Source organism: Rhinolophus sinicus, chromosome X, assembly GCF_036562045.2.
Source record: "Rhinolophus sinicus isolate RSC01 chromosome X, ASM3656204v1, whole genome shotgun sequence".
NCBI lineage: Eukaryota > Metazoa > Chordata > Mammalia > Chiroptera > Rhinolophidae > Rhinolophus > Rhinolophus sinicus.
Window position 1 is genome coordinate 778,484 of NC_133768.1, and position 22,400 is coordinate 800,883.

The following is a 22,400-nucleotide window of genomic DNA, read 5'->3' on the forward strand; positions in this document are numbered from 1 at the left end:
GTAGCCTTCCCAGATAGGTCCCTCTCTAACCACCCAAGCTTTTTCATAGATCCACATTAGCAGTGACTAAAACTTCAAAAAAAACAACAAAAATACAAAACGTATGGGAGGTGTACAATGACAAATGAAATTAAATACCTACTGAGCACTCAACAAATATACACTAAGTTTTTTTCCTCTAAATCTATGATTCTATTTATGTTTTGTATGTTTGTTTAGTCTGTTTATTAGATTCCACATACATGTGAGATCATATGGTATTTATCATTTCTCCATCTGACTTACTTCACTTAGCATAGTATTTTCTAGGTCCATCCATGCTGTTACAATTGGCAGTATTTTCATTTTTCTTCATGGCTGAGTAATACTCCATTGTATGAATATACCAGAGTTTCTTCATCCAGTCATCTATCGATGGGATTTTCAGCTGAAAGGAGTGGGGATGGAGGAAAAGGTAATGGGATTAGAAAGTACAAATTAGTAGCCACAATGTAGCCATGGGGATATGAAAAACAGTGGGACAATTGTGGGGAGCCATGGTTACAGCTAATTGCAAGCCTTAATGGCTCAGTTAATGTATAACTGGTTTTTGCTCCTGCGGCATTGTCTTTGCCTGCACCTGGAGGGTGCTTACAAGCCATTTGAGGTATGAGGTGGGAACGGCCAGTTTCAAGACATAGTGATGCTAATCAGGATAATTGATGGATTCTGTCATGGGACAATCATTTTGGGGAGTTTCAATGATTATGTAAGTTTCTGGGAAAAAGTTAAAAATCAACTGTTAATGATGTAATGCATTTTTGTGATTGTGAGCTTGCACGTACTCAAAAGGTATAAATTCAGCAGAGAAAATAAACCTGGTGCTTCAGGACCACTGAAGACCGGCCGCATTAGCATTTGTGTGAGTGCCTTTTTTCATTCCCACTCCCCTTTTCAGGAACTGTTCAACTCGTGGCGGCTGGCTCGCCACAAGTGGCGCCCGAACAGGGACCTGAATATAGGGGTAATAGTGAGGAACACCACGTGGAAAGGGCCCGGCTCATATAGAGCTTATCAGTGGATGCGCGGTGAGTAAGGCACTGTCCCCTCGGTCGAATGAGTGTGTGAGTGAGTGATAGCTCCACGACTTTGTGTTACGGAGCTTGATTGGGCCCCAATCTGCGGTTCCGGTTCTGTCATACGGCATAACGGCGACTGGGCTTTACGGCCCACCTGTCCGGGGATTTATACTGGAGCGCCTCTAGCTAAGACAGATTTAGTCCCGTGAGAGTCACAGCCAGACGGGCACCTGATTGATCTTTGTGTAAAAGAAGGACCGAGTCAGGGAAAAGGATGGGTCTCGCAACCAGCAAGGACCTGTATATTAGAGGACTTAGGAAGTTGCTTGCCGCTCGCGGTAGTCATGTAAGCCGAGAGCAGTTAGATAAATTCATAGACTTTATAAAAAAAGTCTGTCCGTGATTTCCTGAGGAAGGAACAGTCAGCTTGGAAATCTGGCAGAAAGTGGGAGAACAATTACAGAATTTTTATACTGCCCATGGACCGCAGCAGGTCCCGCTTGAAACATTTGGGCTATGGACTTTAATTCGAGATTGTTTAGACCTAAAACATGAAGGATGTAAATTAGAAAAAGTGAAACAAGCCGGCAATGAGAAAAAAGGGGACACCAAAGTGTTAGAAGGAATTCTCAAAGTAAAGAAAGAGCCTGTTAGTCAGGAATTTCCTGACGATATATGGGAAAACCTGGACCCTAAAGATCAGGAAGAATTAGAGGATGAGGCTGCCAAGTGTGATAAGGAGAAATATCCCCCTGTTGTGGCTATGGCCCAAGAAGAGGGACCGACATCTGATGCTCTTCTTACACTGTCAAAACAGATTTAAAAGATTCAGGGACAATTAATAGAACTAAAGGTTTCAAAAAATGAGGGAAACGGTCCTCGAGGCTCACGAGTCTCTTGTAGAGATCCCTAAAATCCGGGGGGAGGGGATCCTCCCTTTGATCCTTCAGCACCGCCCCCCGATGAGACTGGAATGTGGGATCCTCCATTACAGCCTCCTGTCTGGGATATGCCCACTCAGCCTCCACCGGGTTATGTTAAACCGGGATCTGATTCCTTTGATGTAAAATCGCCACTTCAAATGGCTTGTGAACAAGCACATAGGCAAAGAAAATCTACGGAACAGTTCGGGGTCTATCCTATTTTTGATAAAATTGACAGAAAAACAAAAATCAAAGTTCGGCATTGGGAGCCATTTCAATAAAAAAAAAATAAAAGAGTTAAAAGAGGCTTGTGTGCAGTATGGACCCATAGCTCCTTTTACCATGGCAATTTTAGATGCTTTGTCAGGAGAAGCAACTCCCCCTGAGGATTGAAAACATATTGCCCATGCCTGCCTTTCTGGGGGCGATTACCTTTTGTAAAAATCAAAATTTTATGAAAATTGCAAGAAAAAGGCTAATCAAAATGCCTTGTGGCGAGTTCCCATTACTTTTAAAATGCTAGCAGGTGAAGGGATATACGCTAATCTAAAAAACCAAATGGGTTTTGCCCCGGGCGCCTATGCACAAACTTCTGTAGCTGCAAAGGATACATGGCAAATACTGCCTGATACCTCCCGTAAAGAGGAGCATGTATCTCAAATAAGACAGAGACCTGACGAGCCCTTCCAAGATTTTGTGTCCCGCCTTACCACCGCAGCCGGAAGGATTTTTGGGACATCAATTGCTACCCAGTCCTTTATAACACAGCTTGCCTATAAAAATGGCAATTCGGCATGTCAAGCTGTTATTAGGCCAATTAAAAAAAAAAAAAAATTATCTAATTACATTCGCCTGTGCACTGATGTGGGCTCCTCTTTTACCCAGGAAATAGCGATAGCAGCTGCTATTCAAGAAAAGCCTATGAGGAAAGTGCTATATCAACAGACAAGATTTAATACAAAAAATCGTACTGGAGCATGTTTTACTTGCGGAAAAAGGGGACATCGAGCAGCCCAATGCCCAGACAAGGGAGAAACTGAAAATGCATCTGCTCCTGCTAAGAAACCTCCAGATGTCTGCCCTAAATGCAGAAGAGGGAAACATTGGGCTAATGAGTGTAAATCTAAAACAGATAAAGATAAAAAACCGATTCAGGGAAACTGGGTGAGGGGCCAGCCCCAGGCCCCGAATCAGCAATGTTATGGGGCTCTGCAGGTTCCCGAGCAAAAAGGAAACGAACCTCAAAAAAAAAATACATCACAGATTTATTCCGGGCCACCTCAGGCAGCGCAGGATTGGACTTGTGTTCCACCGCCGACATCGTATTAACTCCTAAAATGAAAATGCAAGCCCTACCCACAGGGGTTTTTGGGCCGCTGCCGCCAAAAACCATTGGGCTTTTATTAGGGAAATGTAGTACAACCATGAAGGAAATTCAAGTTTCCCCGGGAGTTATTGATGAGGATTTTACCAAAAAAATTAAGATTATGGTTCATTCACCCCTGACTATTTCCAATATTCCCTCTGAAACTTGGATTGCCCAATTAATAATTTTGCCTAGAATGAAAATAGGGAAAAGTAGACAAGACCAAGAATGAGGAGATCGAGGCTTTGGTTCCTCGGATGTATATTGGGTTCAAGAAATAAAGAAAGATCGACCTGTTTTACAGCTTAAGATTGCTGGGAAAGATTTTCAAGGGCTTTTAGATACTGGGGCCAATGTATCTTGCATATCTGCGCAACATTGGCCATCTAATTGGCCGATGCAAAGTACGAGTACAAGCCTGCAAGGTATCGGTCAGTCTCACGCCCCACAGCAAAGTAGTAATTTGTTATCATGGCAGGATGATGATGGTCATCAAGGAACATTTCAGCCTTATATTATTCCCGGTTTGCCAGTGAATTTGTGGGGACGTGATATTATGAGCAATATGGGAGTTTATCTTTACAGCCCGAGTGTTCAAGTTACTCAGCAGATGTTTGATCAGGGGCTTCTTCCCGGGAAAGGCTTAGAAAGCGCAAGACAAGGACATCAGAAACCTATATCGCCCAACCCCAATTTACAAAAAACAGGTTTGGGGTATTTTCCCCAGGGGTCATAGATTTACCTGTACTCCACCAAAAAACAGCAGAGGCAATAACTTGAAAATCTGATACGCCTGTGTGGATAGATCAATGGCCCCTTACTAAAAAAAAAATCTTGGCCGCTCAAGCGCTAGTACAGGAGCAGCTTAAACAAGGCAACATAACTAAATCAACCTCTCCTTGAAATTCACCCATTTTTGTAATTAAAAAAAAATCAAAAAAATGGAGATTGTTACAGGATTTAAAAAAAGTAAATAAAACTATAAAAGTTATGGGGGCTTTGCAACCAGGATTACCTCATCCCTCTGCCATACCAAAAGACACTTATAAAATAGTCTTGGATTTGAAGGATTGTTTTTATACTATTCCCCTTCATCCGCAAGATTGCAAAAGGTTTGCTTTTAGTGTCCCTAGTCCAAATTTTCAAGAGCCAATGAGGAGATATCAGTGGCGGGTTCTTCCCCAGGGCATGGCAAACAGCCCCACCTTGTGTCAAAAGTTTGTTAGTAAAGCAATTGATAACACCAAAGAACAATTTCCTTCTGTGTATATCATTCATTATATGGATGACATCTTGTTGGCTTGTAAGAAAGAAGGAATGTTGTTAGCCTGCTTTGTAGATATGAAGAAGAACCTTCTGGCTTCAGGTCTTATTATTGCACCTGAGAAAGTACAGAGAAGTGAGCCTTACTCTTACTTGGGATTTCAGTTATTTGCTCAACATTTTTCCCCTCAAAAGATAGAACTCAGAAAAGATCATCTTAAGTCTCTTAATGATTTTCAAAAGCTGTTGGGAGATATTAATTGGCTGCGTCCTTCTTTGGGACTAACTACTGGAGATCTTAAACCATTGTTTGAAATTTTAAAAGGGGATTCTGATCCAACCTCTCCCAGGTCTCTTAATGAGCCTGCACGAGAAGCGCTCCTTAAAGTAGAGAAGGCTATCCAGGAACAACATGTTTCCTTCCTTGATTATGATAAATCTTTGGATGTGTATGTACTAAGTACTAAGCATACACCCACTGCAGTTTTGTGGCAAGAAGGGCCACTTAGATGGATACATCTTCCTGTGACTGCTCAGAAAAATCTTACTCCTTATTATGAATTTGTGGCTAGTTTAATTCAAGAAAGCCGCATAGAAGCTAGAAAATATTATGGAAGAGAGCCAGATTCTATTGTTGTTCCTTTTACAAAAATCCAAATTCAAGGTTTGATGCAGTTTACTGATAGCTTTCCTGTTGCATTGGCTGGTTTTGCAGGAACATTGGATAATCATTATCCCAAGCATAAATTGCTTCAATTTTTTCAGCATCATGCTCCTATTTTTCCTTCGGTTGTGTCACATGCTCCTCTTCCTGCTGTACTTAATATTTTTACTGATGGATCTAGTAATGGTGTAGCTGTCTATGCACTCGATAATAAGGTCATCAAAAGAGTGCAGACACCTCCAGCTTCAGCTCAAATAGTTGAGCTTCGAGCAGTTCATATGGTATTGCTTGACTTTGCTTCCCAGTCTTTTAATTTATTTTCTGATAGCCATTATGTGGTCCGTGCTGTCCAAAATTTAGAAACAGTACCCTTTATTAGTACCAGTAATCCTGTTATTCAGGATCTATTTCTTCAGATACAACAGGCCATTCAGCTGTGCTGTGAAAAATTTTACATTGGCCATATTAGAGCTCATTCTAATCTTCCAGGTCCTTTGGCCTCAGGAAATCAAATTGCAGACTCTGCTACTCAGCTTGTTGCCTTGACTCGAATAGAAAAAGCACAAAAGGCTCATAGCCTCCACCATCAAAATAGTCAGAGCCTAAGATTGCAGTATAAAATAACCAGAAAAGCAGCACGTCAAATAGTAAAACAGTGTCCAGATTGTTCACATCTTCTGCCTGTGCCTCATTATGGAGTCAACCCCCGAGGCTTACGTCCTAATGATCTATGGCAAATGGATGTAACTCATATCCCTGAGTTTGGAAAGTTAAAATATGTTCATGTTTCCATTGACACCTTCTCTGGGTTTGTTGCAGCTTCCGTTCAAACAGGAGAAGCCACATCTCATGTAATTAGACATTGCCTTGCTGCATTTGCCATGATTGAAACTCCTAAAAAACTTAAAACAGACAATGGCTCATGTTATACCAGCAAAAAATTTGCTCTATTTTGCCAGCAATTTTCGATCGATCATGTTACTGGCATTCCTTACAATCCCCAAGGACAAGGGATTGTTGAACGTACTCATGGAACATTAAAAATCACTTTACAAAAAATAAAAAAGGGGGAGTTATACCCCCTGACACCTCATAATTATTTGTCTCATTCTCTCTTTATTCAAAATTTTTTGACCTTGGATGCCCATGGTAAGAGTGCTGCAGAGCGCTTTTGGCATCCTTCTGCAGCCCCTCAGGCTTTGGTTAAATGGAAAGACCCACTTATGGGCTCCTGGCATGGCCCAGACCCAGTCCTCGTATGGGGCCGAGGACATGTTTGTGTTTTTCCACAGGATGCAGAAGGCCCTCGGTGGCTGCCAGAAAGATTGGTGCGACATGTGGACCCTCAGCCCATTGATGATGTTGCTGATGCTTTGCCAAGTGACAGCGGAACCTGACCAGATGTATTGGGCCTATGTGCCCGATCCACCTATTCTTCATCCTGCTATTTGGGAAGGTCCGGAAATTCCAGTATATGTCAATGATACTCATGCCTTAGGATTGCCTTCTGATGGACATATGAGACAGCATTTGGAAAAGAATTTCACTTACAATGGCATAGGTTTGGGATTGCCTATTTGTATTGCAAAGAATAGCTCCATGACTGGGTGTTTGCATAGTTCCCCTGTCACTATGCATATTGATGATTCTTTAATTGGATGGACTGTTCGTCTTAACATGCTAGGCGACTGGTCCGGGGGACGCAAAGTAAAACTGCCCATCCCTCCATCACGTCCATCTTGTGCTAAACAGTTAAAATTAAATGTTGAGACTGTTCCATGGAGAGCTTGCCCTGGTAGTGATCCTGTTCGTTATGACATCCCTGAAACAGGCAGATATATCATTGACTGGTTGAGAAACAACCGGTCCGGACGGACCCGTGAATTGATTTCTGGACTATGGAGTTCTGATACGCAGTATCAGCAAAATTCATTATGGAGACTTTTGGGAGCAATGGATAAAGTTAAAACCTGGCTCTCCCTGCCTATGAAGATTTTGGAAGATGGAACTAAAAATTGGGATACTGTTACTAAAACTGTTAACATATCTGCTTGTGTTCCCTCCCCTTATGCTTTGCTGATTGGAAATATTAGTGTACATTTTGTGGGAGATCAATTTAATGTGTCTTGTAATAATTGTATTCTGACTAATTGTGTTTCCTGGGTACCCTCGGGAACCCAAGTTATGGTTTTAAAGCAGCCCTCGTTTGTAATGCTTCCTGTTAACATTTCTGGACACTAGTATGCTGAAAGAAGTTTTCAGATTTTTAAAAAAATTGAGTATGCCTTGAGTAGACAAAAATGGTTTATTGGACTTCTAATTGCAGAAATTATGGCTTTGGTTACAATAATTGCCACTGCAGCTACAGCGGCTGTTGCTCTTTCTCAAACCATTCAGAATGCTCAGTATGTAAATACCCTTTCTAAGAATGTTTCTTTAGCCTTGGGAACCCAAGAGGCTATTGATGAGAAATTGGAGCAAAAGGTGAATGTCCTTTATGATACCGTTCAATATATGGGAGATGTTATTCAGGGTATGAAGGTTAAATCTCATCTAGAGTGTCATCCAAAATATCATTGGATTTGTGTTACCTCCAAAAAATATAATAATAGTCAGTATGATTAAAATCGAGTTCGTCTGCATCTTCAGGGTATTTGGCATAATGCTAATTTATCTCTGGATATGTTTAGACTTCATGATGAGATTCAGAGTTTGAGAGAAGCTGAACCTTTGAAATTTGATGCTGCTCAAGCTGCCTCTAATTTTGTTACTGTTTTGAAGAATACTTTTCCTTCTTTGCCTACAATCACCCATTCGATTACATTATTTCTCACTTTGGGTATTTGTATTTGCTTGGCTCTGTGCTTGTTCCCACTCCCCTTGTCAGGAACCATTCGACTCATGGCGGCTGGCTCGCCACAGACAATATAATCAATAATGTTGTAAAGATTTGAGAGGGTCAGATGGGCACTTTTGTTATTAGGGAAACACTTCATGGACTGTGTAGATAGATGTCTGACCACTGCACTATACACCTGAGCTTAAAGCTGAAAAATGTTGAATGGCAACTATAATAAATATATACAAAAACAGTATACACATTTTAAGAAAGGAAATACTGTATCAAGATTCTAATCACATATACTGATAACAAAAGATGAATACAAGTCATGGGTATACATTTTTTTTTTTTTTTTTTTGAAATCCCAGGATGTGGAGTACAGCAGAGGGAATAGAGTCAATGGAGTTGTAACACCTACACATGATGTCAGAGGGGTAGTAGATTGGTGGAGGGATGGATATCACTTTGTGAGGGGAGTAAATGTCTAACTATTATATTGTTTTGTACACCTGAAACTATAATACTAAAAAACCCAAAAATATGCACTGAAAGAAAGACTTAGACAATGCAGAAAAATACATGAGGGAAGAGTTGAAGGAAAGATACGAGGCAAAAAGACCTAAGCCACAGAGACTTATAACAAGAAAAAGACAACAGACGAGTGAACAAAGAACCTCACCCACTCACCATGTCTGCCTCACTCACTGTGATATCCCAGAGCCGGAATAAAAACTGTCAGTTCAGATTGGACTTCTCAGTGGTGTCCATGTCTGTAATGGTGATTGCCCCGTCTGGTGATAGCCTATCCAAATCATGACAAGTTCTTGCACAGCTCAGTCCTTGCACAGTCCCCAGGAAGGTTGGCAAGAAGAGGGACAGAGGCTGGTTAGGGTGACTGAGTGTAGCAGAGATACCCATTATCATCACAAACCCAAGAGTGGGTAACGGGTTTAGGTGCTGCATATTCCACTCCCAGGACTACAAAATCCCATGGCCACCTGAGGAAGGAGGCTTCAGGGTGGGGTGGGGTGGGGTGGGGTGGGGTGGGGTGGGGTTAAAGAGGCCATCAGAGGGGAGTGAGTATAAAAGGACTCATCAGGTTTTATTATCCCACCAATATTTGGTATGAAGTAAGTTGAAATGGGGATAAGACAAGGGTACAAGAACCAACATTGTCCACTTTGAGACAGAGTAGTCTCCAGGACAGGAGCAAGGGGCTAGGAGAGATGAAGATAGCTGGTGTCCAATGTGATCACTCACCAAGAAGTAACTCTCTGCCCTACATCTCTCGCAGGTCTGAGCCAAATACAACCAGCTGTCCATCATAACAGTTCTGGCACTGAGTCCTGTGAAAGGATGAGGGTCAGAGAGAGCTGTTTTACAGAGAACTATGATAATGCCTTCCCCATGGGTCCCACTCACATATTAGGAGGCACTTGTCCTCTGCAAGGGCTTCTTTATCCTCAGGGAGACAATCTAGGGCATCAAAGTTCAGCCACTGCATAATATACACAAACTTCCCAGAGCAGGCTTAGGGACAGGGAAACAAAGGAGACAGCCAGTATTTAACCAGCACCAGGAGGTGGACAGCAAGGAATGGAGTCACGAAAGCCCTGGTCCATCCCCAACCCTACCATTCTCTACCCACAGAGACTATCATAACTTCCTGGAGAGCCAGACACACAGTGAAGGAGTTTATAGGTGCCAGATCCCCAGAACCTATGCCAGCTTCTAAATGAGGTCTTCATCCAGGCTTCCCTGCTGCACTGCTTGTAGGACTCAAGCATTCGCAGGCTGTGCTGGTGTCACCAGTTTGGTAGCATCCTCCTGGTAGGGTAGAAGGAACCAAAACAGGACCAGTCATGCAACTGTGGGTAGAGGGAGTGGTCAGAAAGTAGACTGATGGAAAAGAATGGTGAAACTCGGAAGCAAGGACTCTGGATGGCTTGCCCACCCTCATATTTCAATGTGGGGCTGAGGGTGTCGGCCATGCTGAGCACAGAACTGGTGCAGGGCCTGGAAGCCAATGTGTAGCTGAGTAGGGCAAGAAGACTTGGCAAAATCTGTTATCACAAAGTCTGGCTCTGCCAGTGAGGCTAGCAAGGATTTCTGTGGAGAGTGCGAAGTCAGGAGCAGAGAAGTGAAAAACCTAGACATGCTTGGAACTCTACAGCCCATCTTGAACACATACTTACAAAACTGATGTTAGGTAATTTGACCTGGCTGACAATGCCTACAGAATGTAGTCAGCGAAGCTGGACGTATCACAGATACTAAAGGTGTAGGGACCTAGGAGATGAATAGGATGGAAAGCTATCTGTCACTCCATTCACCAAGAGTCCTTCCCCACCACCCAAAATCAATATCACCTCCACCACAAAAATGAAAAAGCTGTACTGAACTGGCTCAGACATTGGAGACTGCTGCTCCAACCTCTGTTCAGCCATCAGAAACCATCACTCCTTCTGCTCTAGATCTAGTGTACACACCACAGGGACCCTATGCCTAAATGCTACACTGAAAAATCAAAAACAAGCCTTGAGGTGGTCCAATGCAACTAGATATCTCCTCTATAACAAATACAAAAATACATAAAGGATCATAAGCAAAACCCAGCTCCAAAAATGTAGCATTCACAATTATCTGACACCCATCAAAACTTCCCTGATCCTCAATCTGTGGCTTTAGTCTTTACCCCATTTGTAAACTTGGGGCTACTATTTCATCAAAAAGCTTTTTAGGCCCCACATATTTGTCAGGACTGAATACATTAAACTACCTGTGTTTTTCACTTGTAGCAGTTCGTGTCTTTAAGATCTCCCAAGGAACTCCTTAACACATGTATGATTTCCTAGAGATTCTTTGACATGCAGGATGTATTTGTAATATTTGTTTGTCTACTTATTTTATCCACTAGATTGGGTTATCAAATTAACAGTGCAAGAAAAGTTTGGCAAATTTCAGAGACTAAAAGAAACTATCAATAATGCAACAAAGAAGAGAAAAAAAGACAAAACAAAAATCAAGTGGCTTACCACATTCATATTTGTTTACCAGCTAAAAACTCCCTCACAGAGAGTGCCCTGTGAGCTGGTGCATTGTTATGATACACGAGACATGAATTGCTGGCAAAAAGTTCAGGTCGTCTAATTTTTCACACAGCCTTTTCAGCACTTCCAAACAGTAAACTTGAGTAAGTGTTTGTCCAATTGGTACAAATTCATAATGAACAATCCGTGTGATAAAAAAAAAAAATAAAGGTTAGGCTGGATGTCATAGGAATTGTGGCAGCGAGGTGGACTTCTTGAATTCTCCTCCAGAACTTACCACCAATTGAACAACTATAACCCATGAAAGGACTCTCTGCTCTTCACACAGAACAGCTAAGAGACTCGTTCGAGCATTACTTGAAGGTGGACAAATTGGGGGAACAGGGGAGGAGGGAAGGGAGTGGAGTGGAGACGTGGCCTGCATCTGCGGCTGCAGAGATGCAAGACAGAACAGAAACCACAAAATCCAGGAGGTGGGCTCTTTCCGGCAATCCCACAGTTGATCTCTCCTGCTGAGAGAGCAGCATATCCAGCATTTGAAACAGAAACCTCACCTGAGACCTCCAGCTGGGCCATAGGTCACACAAAAGACTTAAACTCCATACCTGGGCCCCGCCCCCCACTGTCCCAATCCTACCCCCGCCCTTTCAGAGACTCAGCTGACCCCTGAACTGAGGAGTAGGGTCAGATTAGAGAAGAGCCTTATAGTTTAGGATCTGGGAAGACCCCGCTTGCAGCTCTGACCCAGAGAGAGACTAGGAAAGAGTGTGATACTGCTGGGCTGGGAAAGAGAAGACACCCCCAACCCCCACCTTTTCTGGCCTGCAGAAAGAGTGTGACACTGCTGGGCTGGCTGAGAGACTACTGCTACATCCCTAGCCCCCACCCTTTCTGGCCTGCCTAGGGCAGGACAATTACACCTGTGGAGACACACCCAAGGATCAGCAGTAGGCGGCAGACAGAGTTCTGGGCTTTCAGCAGCTCAGAAATCTCCCCACCTTCCATATAAACACACACACACACACACACACACACACACACACACACACACACAGACACCCACACGAAAGAAGTGCCCTAAGACTCCGGAGACCTGGGCGCAGGGCTGGTGGTGGTACTCTCAGTGCACATATGTGCAGGCGAGAGAAGAAACTGCACTGACTCTGTAAAAACTACCATCCAGACCCAATAGCCCTACTCATCTAAAATTGCAATGCCAAGGTCACGCTGGGCACCAGGTAACCAGCCCTGCCTGTACAATATGCAGAGGACGTTTGGTAGAGTAGAGGACCACCTGGAGATTACTTGGTGGGCTTAAGCCAAGACTGGTGCTGCTTTTTTTGTTTTGTTTTGTTTTTGTATCTTTGATATTTTTGCCTGTGTTAGTGTGGGTTATCGGTTGTTTTTACAAGTGAATGTATTTGGTTTTTTCTTTGTTGTTGTTGTTGTGCTGGGTGATTTGCTTGTTCTGACATTGCCCTACACCAGGGCCCAGCTCAAGAAGCACAAGATTCAACACACCAAGAGGCCAATTCCAGACCAAACCAGAGTATTACCAGGTTTGACCTACAGAAGACACACCCAGAGGGAATTCTCTATAGGCACAAAAGCCCATAGTGGCCAAGCATCATTGAAGCGGTCAACCTTCACACAGCAGAATGCCCACTGTGGGCAGAGCTAAGTCTCACAACTAGACAGCCTAGGAGTCAATCGCACCTACTCACAAGCCAAAAGCAATTAAAGATCAACTTTAACAGGATGATATACACAACACAAGAGTCACCTTTGGAGCACACACACAGAAGAAGGAAGTGGTACAAGCCAAATATAAAGGACACATACTACATAATATAACCCAGCAAAATCTAAGAACCGTAGGGAATCTACCTAATTCATCAAGGCAAACACAGTCAGCCAGAATGGGGTAACAAAGAAATATGTCCCCCTAAAAAGAACAGAAGAAACTTCCAGAATTGGAACCAAATGAAATAGAGGTAACCAGCCTATCAGAGACAGAGTTGAGAACACTGATGATAAGAATGTTTAAGGAGTTCAGTGACGACATAAAGAAGGATAGAGAAATCATAATGAACCACCAGTTAGAACTAAAGAATACAATAACTGAAATAAAGAACACACTTGAAGGAATCACCAGCAAGTTAGATGAAACAGAGGATCGAATCAGCGACTTAGAAGACAAGTTAGCAGAGATCACCCAAATGGAACAACAAAAACAAAAAAAAGAATGAAAAACAAGGAGAATGGTTTAAGAGACCTCTGGGATAACATCAAGTGCAACATCATAGGAATGCACATCATAAGAATACCAGAAGGTGAAGAGAGGAAGCAAGGGTTTGAGGCAATATTTGAAGTAATAATGTCTGAAACTTCCCTAACCTTAGGAAGAAAACCACATACAAGCCCAGGAAGTGCACAGAGTTCCAACCAGGATAAACCTGAATGGGTCTACACCAAGACATATTATAGTTAAACTGGCAAAGTTTAAAGACAAAGACAGAATCCTAAAGCAGCAAGAGAAAGATAGTGAGTTATATACAAGGGAACTCCCATAAGACTATCAAATGACTTTTCTACAGAACACTGCAGGCGAGGAGGGAGAGGCAGGAGATACTCAAGGCCTACAACTTACATTGCTTTATCTAGGAAGGTTATCATTTAAAATTGAAGGAGAGATAAAGAGCTTCCCAGAAATGTATAAGCTAATGGAAGTTATTACCACCAAGCCAGCATTGCAGGAAATATTAAAAGGGGTTCTATAAACAGAAGAAAGATGAAAACAATCTAACTACAAATTTAAAAAACAGGAGTAACTATGTACCTATCAATAATCATTTTTAATGTAAATGGATTAAATGCTCCAATCAAATGACATAGGGTGGCTGAATGGATAAGAAAGCAATACCCTTGCATATGCTGTATACAAGAGACTCACCTCAGATCAAAAGACACACACAGGCTGAAAGGGAAGGGTTGGAGTAAGATATTTCATGCAATGGAAATGAGAAAAAAGCTGGAGTTGCTGTACTTATATCTGACAAAATAGACTTTAAAATGAAGAATATATTAAAAGACAAAGATGGGGACTATATAATAATAAATGGATTGACCCACCAAGAGGACATAACCCTAGTAAACATCCATGCACCCACATAGGAGCACCTAAATATATAAAACAGATATTGACTGACATAAAGACAGAGATCAACAGTAACACTATCATAGTAGGGGACTTCAACACACCTCTGACAACAAGGGACAGGTCTTCCAGACAGAAAATCAATATGGAAACAATGGCCTTAGATGGGACATTAAACCACTTTGACTTAGTCAATATTTTCAGGTCATTTCACCCCAAAACTGCAGAATACACATTCTTCTCAAGCACATGGAACATTTTCCAAGATAGACCACATGTTAGGCCACAAACAAATCTTGATAAATTTAAGAAAATTGAAATCATACCAATTGTCTCCTCCAACCACAATGAAATGAAATTAGAAATCAACTACAGGAAAAACTGGAAGACATACAAATTCATGGAGGCTGAATAACATGTTACTCAATAATTAATGGGTCAACTATGAGATCAAGGAAGAAATCAAAAGTTATCTCGAGGCAAACGAAAATGAAAATATGATGACCCCAAATCTATGGGATGCAGTGAAAGCAGTCTTAAGAGGGAAATTCATAGCATCTCAGGCCTAACCTCAAGAAACAAGAAAAATCACTAATCAACAGTTTTTCTTCACAATTAAAGGATCTGAAAAGGAACAGCAAAATAAGCCCAACCGGAGTACAAAAAAGGAGATAATAAAGATCACAGCAGAAATAAATGAAATAGAAACCAGAAAAACAACACAAGAGATCAATGAATCCAAGAGTTGGTTTTCAGAGAAGATAAACAAAATTGAAAAACTTTAGCCAGACTCATTAAAAAAAAAAAAAAAAAAAAAAAAAGAGGGGACCTAAATTAATAAAATCAGAAATGAAAGACAAGTGACAGCAGATACCACAGAAATACAAAAATAATAATAATTAATTAATTACTATGAGCAACGATATGCCAACAAATTTGACAATCTGGAAAAAATGAACAATTTTCTAGAGGCATACAACCCTCAAAACGGGCAAGAATAAAGGAATGAACCGGAATATGGGAATGGAGTAGGTGAGCCTGCTGAAGCTCCTGGAATACTCTAAATATCAAACTTACTTTTACATAAACTTAAGGGTAAGCACACAAAAAAAAATCCAAAACTGAAATATATATACTGAAATATAAGAAGAAACAGAGGGAAACATCATAGAACACCACCACACAGAAATAATAGACAACAACAAAAAGGCAAAGAAACAATGGAGACACAGCCTTACCAGAAAACTAAAGATAGAATGACAGGTAATTCTCACATAGCAATAATCACCCTAAATGTAAATGGACCGAGCTCACCAATAAAAAGGCACTGAGAAGCGAAACAGTAGCAGTGTCAGATCAAAACAACAGAAAATTTGCTGTTTTGAGAACTGTGGACTGCAAACACAATTTCACAGCCCAACTAGTTCCAGCAAAGGGAGAGAGCTGTGGAAGCAGGACCGGCTGTGGTGGTGGTTGCCGCCATTGCTCTGGGCCACCTCTCACAACTCACCCCGCCTGACCCCACCTATCTGGGCGGATCCCTGCAGGAGTAAACAGAACTGCTGAAACCTACGGGCTCTGAATCAGGAGCTGGAAGAGCTTTGGAACATCAAAGCTCTCCGCATACCCACCGGGACACTGCGCCCTGTGACTTAGATGAACTATTAACAGAGGAGAAGCCCGTCTCCCAGGGAATCCCCCCATTGTGTGAGAAGTTGGAATAGTGCAGAGAAAACATAGCACTACTGTGTGGGAGAAGGAAAATAAGTTGCAGTTGGAGAAATAATAAAACATTCTACCAACAAGTACTGGCAAACAAAAGAAAGACCGCTTTCTATCAGCCTGTTGCAGAAGCCACTCCTGTAGATGTCTAGGAAGAGAAATAGTAAACCAGTAATCGCCATGAATAACCAAGACAACAAGATAACTCAGAAAGAAAGTGAAAAATCTCCAGAGAAGGCACTTAAAGATACAGAAATATGTGACTTAAATGACAGAGAATTCAAGATTGCAGTTCTGAAAAAACTCAACGAGATACAAGAAAACACAGATAGGCAGTTAAAGGAACTCAGAAACTCAATCAAAGAACAGCATGAGCATTTTACGACAGATTGAAATCTTAAAAAGAACCAAATAGAATTTCTGGAGATTAAGAACTCAATAGAAGAAATTAAGAATGAAATAACCAGCTTAGGTAGTAGAGTTGACCAGATGGAGGAAAGAATCAGTGACATCGAAGATAGAAACCTGGAAATGACACAAATAGAAGAAGAAAGAGACTTGAGTCTTAAAAGAAATGAAAGAACTCTACAAGAACTTTCTGACTCCATCAGAAAGAGCAATATAAGAATAATGGGCATACCAGAAGGAGAAGAAAGAGAAGGGAACAGAGAATATATTCAAACAAATTGTCGATGAGAACTTCCCAAATTTGTGGACAGAACTGGACCCTCGAATCCAAGAAGCAAATAGAACACCTAGTTACCTCAATCCCAACAGGCCTTCTCCAAGGCACATTGTATTGAAGCTGTCTAAAATCAACGACAAAGAAAGAATCCTCAAGGCAGCCAGGGAAAAGAAGACGGTAACATACAAAGGAAAGCCCATTAGATTATCATCAGATTTTTCAGCAGAAACTCTACAAGCCAGGAGGGAGTGGAACCAAATATTCAAACTATTGAAAGAGAGAAATCATGAGCCAAGAATAATATATCCAGCAAAGATATCCTTTAGATATGAAGGAGGAATAAAGACCTTTCCAGACATACAGAAGCTGAGGGAATTTTCTAATACACGACCTGCACTACAAGAAATACTAAAGGAGGCTATTCGACCACCATCAACAGGGACAATTTGTGGCAACCAAAACTCAAAAGGGGAGAGTAAAGGCCTGAACCGGAATATGGGAATGGAGAAAGTAAGCGTGCTGAAGAAAATGGAATACTCTAAATATCAAACTTTCTTTTACATAAACTTAAGGGTAACCACTCAAAATAAATCCAGAATTGAAATATATACTGAAATAAAAGAAGAAACAGAGGGAAACATCATAGAATACCACCACACAGAAATAATAGACAACAACAAAAAGGCAAAGAAACAATGGAGACACAGCCTTACCAGAAAACTAAAGATAGAATGACAGGAAATCCTCACATATCAATAATCACCCTAAATGTAAATGGACTGAACTCACCAATAAAAAGGCACAGAGTAGCAGATTGGATCAAAAAACTAAACCCAACCATATGCTGTCTCCAAGAGACACATCTCAGCTACAAGGACAAGCATAGACTCAAAGTGAAAGGGTGGAAATTGACACTCCAAGCAAATGGTACCCAGAGAAAATCAGGTGTAGCCATAATGATATCAGATGAAACAGACTTCAAGGTGAAAAAGATAACAAGAGATAAAGATGGACATTTCATAATGGTGAAGGGACTGTACAACAAGAAGACATAACAGTCATCAATATTTATGCCCCCAATCAGGGAGCACGAAATACACCAAGCAACTACTAACAGAACTAAAGGGAGAAATTGACCAAAACACAATTATACTAGGGGACTTAAATACATCATTGACAGCTATGGATAGATCATCCAAACAGAAAATAAATAACGAAATAGTAGCCCTAAATGACACATTAGATGAAATGGACATAATTGACATTTATAGAGCACTTCATCCTAAAACATCAGACTATACATTCTTTTCTAGTGTACATGGAACATTCTCAAGGATAGACCATATATTGGGACATAAAATCAGTCTCAACAAATTTAAGAAGATTGAAATCATACCATGCATATTCTCTGATCACAAGGCTTTGAAATTGGATATCAACTGTAAAAAGAAAGGGGGAAAAACAAAAATACATGGAGATTAAACAACATACTTTTAAAGAAGGACTGGGTCAAAGAAGAAATTAGAGGAGAGATCAAAAGATACATTGAAACAAATGACAATGAAAATACATCCTACCAAAATTTCTGGGATGCAGCGAAAGCAGTTTTAAGAGGGAAATTTATCTCATTACAGGCCTATCTCAAGAAACAAGAAAACTCCCAAATAAATAACCTCATGTTACACCTTAAAGAACTAGAAAAAGAAGAACAAGTAAAACCCAAGAGTGGGTAACGGGTTTAGGTGCTGCATATTCCACTCCCAGGACTACAAAATCCCATGGCCACCTGAGGAAGGAGGCTTCAGGGTGGGGTGGGGTGGGGTGGGGTGGGGTGGGGTGGGGTTAAAGAGGCCATCAGAGGGGAGTGAGTATAAAAGGACTCATCAGGTTTTATTATCCCACCAATATTTGGTATGAAGTAAGTTGAAATGGGGATAAGACAAGGGTACAAGAACCAACATTGTCCACTTTGAGACAGAGTAGTCTCCAGGACAGGAGCAAGGGGCTAGGAGAGATGAAGATAGCTGGTGTCCAATGTGATCACTCACCAAGAAGTAACTCTCTGCCCTACATCTCTCGCAGGTCTGAGCCAAATACAACCAGCTGTCCATCATAACAGTTCTGGCACTGAGTCCTGTGAAAGGATGAGGGTCAGAGAGAGCTGTTTTACAGAGAACTATGATAATGCCTTCCCCATGGGTCCCACTCACATATTAGGAGGCACTTGTCCTCTGCAAGGGCTTCTTTATCCTCAGGGAGACAATCTAGGGCATCAAAGTTCAGCCACTGCATAATATACACAAACTTCCCAGAGCAGGCTTAGGGACAGGGAAACAAAGGAGACAGCCAGTATTTAACCAGCACCAGGAGGTGGACAGCAAGGAATGGAGTCACGAAAGCCCTGGTCCATCCCCAACCCTACCATTCTCTACCCACAGAGACTATCATAACTTCCTGGAGAGCCAGACACACAATGAAGGAGTTTATAGGTGCCAGATCCCCAGAACCTATGCCAGCTTCCAAATGAGGTCTTCATCCAGGCTTCCCTGCTGCGCTGCTTGCATTTGCAGCCTGTGATGGTGTCACCAGTTGGGTTGCATCCTCCTGGTGGGGTAGAAGGAACCAAAAGAGGACCAGTCATGCAAATGTGGGTAGAGGGAGGGGTCAGAAAGTAGACAGATGGAAAAGAATGGTGAAACTCTGAAGTAAGAACTATGGATGGCTTGCCCACCCTCATATTTCATTGTGGGGCTGAGGGTGTCGGCCATGCTGAGCACAGAACTGGTGCAGGGCCTGGAAGCCCATGTGTAGCTGAGCAGGACAAGAAGACTTGGCAAAGTCTGTTATCACAAAGTCTGGCTCTGCCAGTGAGGCTAGCAAGGATTTCTGTGGAAAGTGTGAAGTCAGGACCAGAGAAGTGAAAAACCTAGAAATGCTTGTAACTCTACAGCCATGCTGCACACATACTCACAAAACTAATGTTTAGGTAATTTGTCCTGGCTGACGATGTCTGCAGAATGTAGTCAGCGAAGCTGGACGTATCACAGATACTAAAGGTGTAGGGACCTAGGAGATGAATAGAATAGAGGGCTATCTGTCACTCCATTCACCAACAGTCCTTCTCCACCACCCAAAATCAACAGTACCTCCACCACAAAAATGAAAAAGCTGTACTGAACTGGCTCAGACATTGGAGACTGCTGCTCCAACCTCTGTTCAGCCATCAGAAACCATCACTCCTTCTGCTCTAGATCTAGTGTACACACCACAGGGACCCTATGCCTGTATGCTACACTGAAAAATCAAAAACAAGCCTTGAGATGGTCCAATGCAACTAGATATCTCTCTATAACAAATACAAAAATACATAAAGGAACATAAGCAAAACCCAGCTCCAAAAATGTAGCATTCACAATTATCTGACATCCATCAAAACTTCCCTGATCCTCAATCTGTGGCTTTAGTCTTTACCCCATTTGTAAACTTGGGGCTACTATTTCATCAAAAAGCTTTTTAGGCCCCACATATTTGTCAGGACTGAATACATTAAACTACCTGTGTTTTTCACTTGTAGCAGTTCGTGTCTTTAAAATCTCCCAAGGATCTCCTTAACACATGTATGATTTCCTAGAGATACTTTGACATGCAGGATATATTTGTAATATTTGTTTGAATGTTCTTGGTTTACTTATTTTATCAAATTAACAGTGCAAGAAAAGTTTGGCAAGTTTCAGAGAGTAAAAGAAACTATCAATAATGCAACAAAGAAGGGAAAAAAAGACAAAACAAAAATCAAGGGGCTTACCGCATTCGTATTTGTTTACCAGCTAAAAACTCCCTCACAGAGAGTGCCCTGTGAGCTGGTAAATTGTTATGACACACAAGACATGAAAAGTTGCTGGCGAAAAGTTCAGGACGTCTAACTTTTTAACACAGCCTTTTCAGCACTTCCAAATAGTAAACTTGGGTAAGTGTTTGTCCAATTGGTACAAATTCATAATGAACAATCCGTCTGATAAAAAAAAAAAAAAAAAGAGTTAGGCTGGACGTCATAGGAATGGCGGCAGCGAGGTGGACTTCTTGAATTCTCCTCCAGAACTTACCACAAATTGAACATCTATAACCCATGAAAGGACTCTCTGCTCATCACACAGAACAGCTAAGAGACTCGTTCAAGCATTACTTGAAGGTGGGCAAATTGGGGAACAGGGGAAGAGGGAAGGGAGCAGAGTGGAGATGCCGCCTGCATCTGTAGCTGCAGAGATGCAAGACAGAACAGAAACCACAAAATCCAGGAGGTGGGCTCTTTCCGGATCCCACAGCTGATCTCTCCTGCTGAGAGAGCAGCATATCCAGCATTTGAAACAGAAACCTCACCTGAGACCTCCAGCTGGGCCATAGGTCACACAAAAGACTTAAACTCCATACCTGGGCCCCGCCCCCACTGTCCCAATCCTACCCCCGCCCTTTCAGAGACTCAGCTGACCCCTGAACTGAGGAGTAGTGTCAGATTACAGAAGAGCCTTATAGTTTAGGATCTGGGAAGACCCGCTTGCAGCTCTGACCCAGAGAGAGACTAGGAAAGAGTGTGATACTACTTGGCTGGGAGAGTGAAGACTCCTCCATCCCCAGCCCCCACCTTTCTGGCCTGCGGGAAGAGTGTGACACTGCTGGTCTGGGAGAGAGACTACTCCTCCATCCCCAGCCCCCACCCTTTCTGGTCTGCCTAGGGCAGGGCAATTACAACTGCTGAGACACTCCCAGGGATCAGCAGTAGGTGGCAGACGCAGTTCTGGGCTTTCAGCAGCTCAGAAATCTCCCATTCTCCATATAAACACACACACACACACACACACACACACACACACACACACACACACACACACAGAAGAAGTGCCCTAAGACTCCGGAGACCTGGGCACAGGGCTGGTGATGGTACTCTCAGTGCACATATGTGCAGGCAAGAGAAGAAACTGCACTGACTCTGTAAAAACTACCATCCAGACCCAATAGCCCTACTCATCTAAAATTGCAATGCCAAGGTCACGCTGGGCACCAGGTAACCAGCCCTGCCTGTACAATATGCAGAGGACGTTTGGTAGAGTAGAGGACCACCTGGAGATTACTTGGTGGGCTTAAGCCAAGACTGGTGCTGCTTTTTTTGTTTTGTTTTGTTTTTGTATCTTTGATATTTTTGCCTGTGTTAGTGTGGGTTATCGGTTGTTTTTACAAGTGAATGTATTTGATTTTTTCTTTGTTGTTGTTGTTGTTGTGCTTGGTGATTTGCTTGTTCTGACATTGCCCTACACCAGGGCCCAGCTCAAGAGGCACAAGATTCAACACACCCAGAGGCCAACTCCAGACCAAACCAGAGTATTACCAGGTTTGACCTACAAGTGAACACACCCAGAGGGAATTCTCTACAGGCACAAGAGCCCATAGTGGCCAAGCATCATTGAAGCGGTCAACCTTCACACAGCAGAACATCCACTGTGGGCAGAGCCAAGTCTCACAACTAGTCAGCCTAGGAGTCAATCGCACCTACTCACAAGCCAAAAGCAATTAAAGATCAACTTTAACAGGACAATATACACAACACAAGAGTCACCTTTGGAGCACACACACAGAAGAAGGAAGTGGTACAAGCCAAATATAAAGGACACATACTAC

General features: G+C 42.1%; 1 pseudogene; it reads right to left on the reverse strand.

Moving 5' to 3' along the window:
* Positions 1-22,400, reverse strand: part of LOC141569720 (ubiquitin-like modifier-activating enzyme 1) — a 56,776-nt pseudogene that overhangs the window by 20,079 nt on the left and 14,297 nt on the right.